Raw genomic sequence first — 8,690 nt, 5'->3', positions numbered from 1 at the left:
TGGTCATGTATGGATGTGAGAGTTGGACTGTGAAGAAGGCTGAGTGCCAAAGAATTGATGCTTTTGAACTGTGGTGTTGGAGAAGACTCTTGAGAGTCCCTTGGAGATCTGCAAGGAGATCCAACAGGTCCATTCTGAAGGAGATCAGCTCTGGGATTTCTTTGGAGGGAATGATGCTGAAGCTGAAACTCCAGTACTTTGGCCACCTCATGCGAGGAGTTGACTCATGGGAAAAGACTCTGATGCTGGGAGGGATTGGGGGCAGGAGGAGAAGGGGACGACAGAGGATGAGATGGCTGGATGGCATCACTGACTCGATGGGCGTGAGTCTGAGTGAACTCCGGGAGTTGGTGATGGACAGGGAGGCCTGGCATGCTGCGATTCATGGGGTCTTGAAGAGTCGGACACGACTGAGTGACTGAACTGAACTGACTGAACTGACTGAACTGGATGGAAGTCACCTGTCCAATCAGATTCAAGGGACATGGACCCCACCCCTAGAGGGAAGACACCTCAAAGGATTTGTGGCCATGTGTTTAAAACTGCTTCACCTTCCTTTCAGTTCAGTTCAGTTCAGTCACTCAGTCATGTCCGACTCTTTGCGACCCCATGAACCACAGCATGCCAAACCTCCCTGTCCGTCACCAACTCCCAGAGTCCACCCAAACCCACATCCATTGTGTCGGTGATGCCATCTAACTATCTCATCCTCTGTCATCCCCTTCTCCTCCTGCCCTCAATCTTTCCCAGCATCAGGGTCTTTTCAAATGAGTCAGCTCTCTGCATCAGGTGGCCAAAGGATTGGAGTTTCAGCTTTCTTTACCATATGTTAAATTTCCATTTGCAATGGGTCTATTTCTGGACTCTAATATATTCACTAGTGTATTTGTCTATTATGCACATATATCCCAAGTGCTTTAATTACTATACATTATTATGTTTTGTTTTATTATTTGTTATTATTTTGTTTTCCAGTAGTCATGTGGGAGTTGGACTATAAAGAAAGCTGAGTGCTGGAGAACTGATGCTTTTGAACTGTGGTGTTGGAGAAGACTCTTGAGAGTCCCTTGGACTGCAAGGAGATCCAACCAGTCAATCCTGAAGAAAGTCAGTCCTGAATATTCATCGGAAGGACTGATGCTGAAGCTGAAACTCCAATACTTTGGCCACCTGATGCGAAGAGTGACTCATTGGAAAAGACCCTGATGCTGGGAGGGATTGGGGGCAGGAGGAGAAGAGGACGACAGAGGATGAGATGGTTGGACGGCATCACGGACTCAATGGACATGAGTTTGGGTAAACTCCGGGAGTTGGTGATGGACAGGGAGGCCTGGTGTGCTGCAGTCCATGGGGTTGCAAAGAGTTGGACAAGGCTGAGTGACTGAACTGAACTGAACTGAACTAATTATGTTTTAATTATTATATATTTGATACTTATGGGCAAGTCCTCCCTAAGTTTTACCCTCTTCCAAATTTTGGATGAATATATATATTCCCAGTTTTGGATGGATATATATATATGTGTATATAATTCATATGTATATAAGCTATATATATTTATATTTATTAATTTATATTTTATAAATTATTTATAATTACACATTTATTTTTTCTATAAGATGTTTAGAATCATTTTCCTAAGTTCCACGACAACTTTTAAGCTTGTGTTTATAGATTAATTTGGAGAAGAACTGACATCTTTAAAAATGGAGACTTCCCATCCAGGAGTAGGATCTTTCATAAGAAATATTTGATGCTTTTTTGACATTTTTCTTTATATTGGTCTTACACTTCTTTTGTTAGTTTATTCTGACATATTAATTTTAAGAGCTGTACTGGGAATGGGAACTGAAAAGCCTTCTAATGATTATTGCTCCGCGGAAAGCTATTGAGTTTTTTATACTCTCCTCCTGTCATCTTATAGAACTGTTGGTTATGATAATATTGTTAGATGACTTCTTTATACATTTTTGGTTGGAAAGTCATATTATCTGTAAGCAATGATGGCTTTTTCATATTCAATAGAGTTTTTAGGGTGAATACACACAGTGTAATCACTTGCGGATGTTTCATTATATCTGTGCTTCTAAGAAGACAATTTCAGAAGCCAGGGTTCATCCACCCCTCACCACTTGGCAAGGCCCACAGACCCCGCTTTTGGTGGCTTGCGCATAGACCCCTGCACGTTGGAGGCAGGGCTGGCCCTGGAACCCGAGACTCCTGACCCCAGCATGATGCCGGCCCATCCTATCCGACTGGACTGTCACAGTCACAGCCCTCATCCGCTGCGTTTTCCTCGCTCGTGGAGGTCACTTACGGTTTGTTGTATTTAGTTGCTAAGTCGTGTCTGACTCTTTTGTGGCCCCATGGATGGTAGCCTGCCAGGTTCCTCTGTCCATGGGATTCTCCAGGCAAGAATACTGGAGTGGGTTGCCATTTCCTTGTCCCGCGGATCATCCTGACCCAAGGATCGAACCCGCATCTCTGCATTGGCAAGTGGATTCTTTACCATTAGCACCGCCTGTTATTTTTGATACAAACTGATAAGCGTCCAAACATTTTTCTCAGTTTTAATTTCTAAAACAGTAAATATCTTCAAATGCAACCCCCCACACAAAAAAGCTCTTTTTCTTTTTAAGGGTCCAAAGTGATCCTCAGACCCCCCAAATCTGAGATAAGGTGCTTTTCAGAAAAGCCAGCCTTCACTGAGAACAGCTGAGGCCCTGCCTCCAAGGCCGCAGTGCCAGGAGACAGGCAGGGCTCCACGTGCCGCACCGGGCAACTTTCACATCGAACTCCACCTTCTATGCAAATGGCCTGCCCTCCCCCGCCCCTCCGTTCCCGTCTCAGAGAGCCCTGGGCCTGTCGCCTCTCTGGCAAGCTGTTTACAAGCAGAATGTAATGTGGGCACCAGTATATATTTCTGAACAATGTGTGAAAAGAGAAGAGCAGAAAGTGAAGTTCGAGAGTAGATGTGCAGTGAGTAATGTGGGTGTCATCTGGTGGAGCCCGCGGGACGGGAGGCTGTTCCGGGGAGACTTTGGGTCCGCCCTTGTGTTGGGGTGCGATGCTCCTCGCCTGCCTCTCCCTGGTCCTGCCTCTGCATCTCACGAGAGGCCTCTGGCGCGCGTCGTCTGGGCTTAGCACCTCTTCAGCTGAAGCACTTGCAGTGGGTGATTGGTCTTTGTTCAGCCTCATCCTTTCTTCCTTGTCCATACAGCGTTGAGTGTATATTCTCAGATCGGAAAGAAAGCCTGTGTCTCTGAGCCCAAAAAATAGAGAGTAAAGCGCCTCTAATGTATTTTTTAGAGGTGAGTCCTTGCAATGAGCAGTCTCCACCTTCTTCCTCGTTCCCAACCACATTTATCCCAGTTTCTCAGCTCCATTCTGGACTCAGAGATGAACTGAACACAGTTCTGTCATGAAAAGTACTCAGACTCGGTCAGGAACACCTTGGGGGCAGGAGATGCTCAGGGCTCAGAGAGTGCAGGGGTTCAGCTGGGAGGATAAGGGAAACTTTGCTCAGGAGAGCTGGAAGGTCGAGTCCAGGGTGACCATAGGGAGTAAACAGGTCTCGAAAACGAGGGCAGGACTGTGGGTTTAGGGAGGGCACTCAGACAGCTTTTCTAGAATAGTTTGCTTGCTCTGGTGAGTATTTTTATTTCATTGACCCTGTTGAGCACACACTGTCTCCTGCCAAGTTCATCTTCAGAGACTCAGAGTAGCCTTGGAAAGGTTCACTGAGAAGGTTGGGCATTAATTTGCTTGACCTTGAAGGGAGACTAGGGTTTGGGTAAAGGAAGAGGAGCAGGAAAAGTATTTCGAGATTTAGAGATGGGGTGACAAGCAGGAAGGGTCAGAGCTTGTGGATCATCTTTGCTTGAGCAGGGGGGCTGGGTGGGGAGCCGGTTTGGGCTACAAGACAGAGGGTCTTGAGTGCCAGGCTCAAGTTAGGGCCTTGCCCCTTGGCCATGGGGAGCCGTGGATGGCCTTTGAGAGGCGGCCTGATCTGTGTGTGTAGGGATTCTCAGAAGGTGCTGTCCACAGTGACGTCTGCAGTGATGCCTGGAGAAACATCTTCAGGGATGTTTCTTCATGGGGGGCCCTGGGGAGGGAAGGGAGACAATGGAACATGAAGCACTTGAGAGGCTCTGGGGGCTGCCCGCAGTCAGGTGGTGAGGAAGCAGGCAGAGGGACTGGCGGTGCCCAGTTTTCAGGCTCATGTCACCACGGTGCAAAGACACAGCCGCCAGTGCACAGGAGCTTTAAGGAGTGCTTGTCTTATTTGGCACTCAGTTCCTGGAAGAGAGCTTCCCCTGTGGCTCAGTTGGTAAAGAATCTGCCTGCAATGGGTTCGATCCCCAGGTTGAGAAGATCCCCTGGAGAAGGGAAAGGCTACCCGCTCCAGTATTCTGGCCTGGAGAATTCCATGGGGTCACAAAGAGTTGGACACGACTGAGCGACTTTCACTTCACTTCACTTCACTTCCTGAGAAGAATGGGAGGAAGCGTTTTCTCAGGTTGGGAATCAAGTTTAACTCGCTTTGAGGCTATTCTTGTTACTTAAGGAAGCACACGTAGAATTCCTGGCCTGGGGAATCAAGCAGGGAGACAATGGGCTTACACCCCATGCTGTTTGGGGGTGCCCAGCTCCTCCACGAGCACCGCCCCCCCCACCCCCCCGCGGTGGGCCCCGCTTCCGGAGCCGGTGACTTGTGCAATGCTCGTCCCTAGGGTGTGTGGGCTGGGCTTGGGGACTTGCTTCTCAAGAATCGATGTTGGCAGAAGTGATGGGATGTCATTTCCAGGGTGATGAGGCTCTGCGGGGACTATGACTTGGCGGCCCTGTGCAGAGGCCCACGGGGCAAGGAGTCCACCAGGGTGCCAGCCAAGACACCTGTGGAGGCCTGTGATAACCACGTGAGCAAGCTTGGGGCCACACCCTCCGCTCGTGGAGCCTGAGGTGACCACAGGCTGTCACCTTGATTGACAGCCTGGGAGCCAGAACCAGCTAAGCCACTCCCAGATTCCTGACCCATCGGAACTGTGAGGTGATAAATCTATGTTGGGTTAGGCTGCCAGACTTGGGGACCTGTGCCCCACAGGTGTAGAGGAGCTGATATACCCAAATCCTCTTGACAGTGTCTGAGCACGTTGTTTCCAAAGCCAGAGCACACGGGTTCAAATCTTGACTCTGCCAATAGTGAGTTGTGCAAACTTAAGCATATTATTTAATTCTATGAGCCTCAGTTTCTTTGTAAAATGGGAGTATGACTAACATCTGTGTCCTGGGATGATGGTGAAAATCAAGTGAGATAATCCATAAAAATCGATCAAGACAGTGTTAATGCTCAGTAAATATTAGCTTCAATTATTAATTATTATTGCTATTATTAGTCTATCCTTTAAGGGCCAACCTGATGCTAAGCCCCCTACAGTTTCTGTTGTGCTGCTCCCACCCACACTGGCCTCTCCTCTCAGGGTTTTATGGCATCTTGTCTACACTTTAGGCCCTAGTTCTCCATCTAAAACCCTCTGACTTGAGACAGTCTCAGGTCTATACAGAAGGCTGAGTGCTGCAGAAGTGATGCTTTTGAACTGTGGAGCTGGAGAAGACTCTTGAGAGTCCCTTGGACTTCAAGGAAATCAACCCAGTCAATCCTAAAGGAGATTAACCCTGAATACTCATTGGGAGGACTGAGACTGAAGCTGAAGCTCCAATACTTTGGCCACATGATCGGAAGAACTGACTCCTTGAAAAGACCCTGATGCTGGAAAAGATTGAAGGCGGGAGGAGAAGGGGACGACAGAGGATGAGATGGTTGGATGGTATCACCGAGTCAATGGACACGAGATTGAGTAAACTCTGGGAGTTGGTGATGGACAGGGAGGCCTGGCGTGCAGCAGTCCATGGGGTTGCAAAGAGTCGGACAGGACTGAGCTACTGAACTGAACTGAACTGAACTGAACTGAACGACGGCTGGGAGTGCCGCAGGCATCTAGTGGGTGGGGCTCGGCCCTCCTGCCAGCCACAGACAATAGCAGGGTAAAGCATTACCCAGCTCAAAACTTCAGCCAATTCCACTTTGGGAATAACTGGCCCAGTGGGAGACTTAGATGTTAATCAATTAACCACAGAAGGAGGTGAATAATCACAAAGCGCGTTAACTGCTATGAAGACAATGGTGTAGGACTCAGTCCTCTCCCGCGTGGGGTGCAGGGGCGTGTGATGTAAGGAAGGTGGGAGCAGTGACTGGGCTGAAATCAAAAGGCAGGAGTGTGGGGTGAGGAGGGGGTGATAAGAGGAAGTAGAGACAGACAGGTAGACAGACAGGGAGAGAGAGAAGTAGGCTGAGGCTGGTCCCCCAGGTCCCGAGAAGCCAAGCTGAGATTTTCTGAGCTTCCTACTTGAGGGTGGCTTAACTGCCTCTGAGATTTTGGGGCTTCCCTGGTGGCTCAGTTGGTAAAGAATCTGCCTGCAATGCAGGAGACCCCGGTTCGACTCCTGGGTTGGGAAGATCCCCTGGAGAAGAGATCGGCTACCCACTCCAGTATTCCTGGGCTTCCCTTGTAGCTCAGCAGGTAAAAGAATCTGCCCGCAATGCAGGAGACCTGGGTTCTATCCCTGGGTGGGGAAGATCCCCTGGACAAGGGAAATGTACCCACTCCAGTATTCTGGCCTGGAGAATTCCATGGACTGTACAGTCAGTGGAGTCGCAAAGAGTTGGACACGACAGAGCGAACTTCACTTTCACTTCCTACTTGAGGGTGGCCTGACCCCCTCTGAGATTTCAAAAGATCACCCTGGAAGGATACAGAGGATGGAGTTGAGGGCAAGGCTGGAGGAGAGGCCAGTGAGATGGGGCAGCATGGCCAGGTCCCCAGAAGTGGCACTCGCTTGCACTAGGAGATTGTACTGAAGAGAGAAGACCAAGGGGATGGGCTGGCCAGATGCCTGGAGAGATACAGGTCTGGAGGAGATTCGATCTGGGGCCAAGGGGGAGAATAGTGGCAAACAGGACCAGGTGACAGCAGGGTTAAGGGGGGTGGCAGTCGTTAAGTTACAGATGCCGGGAGCAGAACAGGTCTGGCAGGGAGTGGTCCATTGGGTTCTGGACGAAGAACCGAGGAGGTGTGTGGAGCGGACTTGGGTTCGATGCCAAGGTGGGCAGAGCAGCAGCCTGGGTGGAGGCAAGTTTGGGAGAGGCTGGTAGATGCGGAGAGGGTACAGGGGCCCCTGGAGCGGGCTGGCGAAACCGTCTCTGGAGAGGCACACTCCCACCTAAGGCTCGAGGCAGCCTGACTGTCCACAGCAGAGGAAAAAAAATGCCCAGGCAGGGAGAGTAGAGAAAGAAGCCTGGGGAGGGTTGGCAGGAGAGGGAGCCGCCACGGAAGGGGAGCTGGGTGGTCCGCAGCATCCTCCCCTGCCCGCCCCACCTGGTGCTGCTGAAAAGTGGAAGAGAAGATGACTGAGGCACATCTCACAGATTTAGAAAGTGAGGTCACCAGGGACCTTGGCGGGAGCTGGTGAAGGGGCTGAGGCTGTAGCCCTGGGTGGACCCAGAGGCAGGAGGAAGGGGCAGTGGGGGCCGGTCTGGCAGCACTCTGAAGGAGCATATGAGGGGAAGGAGGGTATGCAGGGCTGCGGGGAGACAGCTGCTTGAGCAGCGATGGGTGGGCGAGGCTCTAAGTGCTCCTGATGACCAAGAGCCACGTGCGGGTCCTCAGGTGTGCGCCCGATGTAACAACTATTACTGCGCAGGCATCGTTACCACGCCCCCCTTACCCTCATACGGAGGGTGGCGCTTCTGAGCCTCGCTTTACACGGGAAGCCCAGCGTAAGTGGGTCACTTGCCCAAGGCCACCCAGCCTAATAAGAGCAGTCAGGACTGAACCAAGTTCAATGGGTGAACGGTGGTTACCCAGAGTCTGACTGAAAGCACTGTCTTCTCCCTTAGCACGCTGCTCGGTGCTTCAGCGATCGTGGCCGGGTGTGGGAGCTGGTGGAAGCCCCCTGCCGTGTCTTCCCAAAGTCCACCTTCAGTGTGCAAGCTACGCAGGGTTGGGGTATTGACACCATGAAGACTGGCACAAATCAGAGCCACTTTCTAATCCCCTGCGGAGCTGGTCATTCAACATTTACCAGTGCAGCACACCGCTTACCCCGAGGACACAGAGGTGTACTGGTATAGAAGCCGACCATTCCCAGACCGACATTCTGTCTTGGACAAATGGCCCTAAGGCCTCTATCTCCCTTGGAGGGTACTACTCCTCTGCCCTACAGTTGGGAGGTCTTCTACTCAACAGAAGCAGAAGATATTAAGAAGAGATCGCAAGAATACACAGAAGAACTGTACAAAAAAGATCTTCACGACCCAGATAATCACGATGGTATGATCACTCACCTAGAACCAGACATCCTGGAATGTGAAGTCAAGTGGGCCTTAGAAAGCATCACTACGAACAAAGCTAGTGGAGGTGATGGAACTCCAGTTGAGCTATTCCAAATCCTGAAAGATGATGCTGTGAAAGTGCTGCACTCAATATGCCAGCACATTTGGAAAACTCAGCAGTGGACACAGGACTGGAAAAGGTCAGTTTTCATTCCAATCCCAAAGAAAGGCAATGCCAAAGAATGCTCAAACTACCGCACAATTGCACTCATCTCACACGCTAGTAAAGTAATGCTCA

At 50.3% G+C, this 8,690-nt stretch overlaps 1 pseudogene; it reads right to left on the bottom strand.

Moving 5' to 3' along the window:
* The window catches only part of LOC104997395, a 55,642-nt pseudogene that overhangs the window by 5,930 nt on the left and 41,022 nt on the right, over positions 1 to 8,690 (bottom strand).

This window comes from Bison bison, unplaced genomic scaffold (assembly GCF_000754665.1).
Source record: "Bison bison bison isolate TAMUID 2011002044 unplaced genomic scaffold, Bison_UMD1.0 scf7180017864307, whole genome shotgun sequence".
NCBI classification, from domain to species: Eukaryota; Metazoa; Chordata; class Mammalia; order Artiodactyla; family Bovidae; genus Bison; species Bison bison.
The sequence above is the reverse complement of the archived record's forward strand: the minus strand, read 5'-3'. Positions and strand labels throughout refer to the sequence as shown.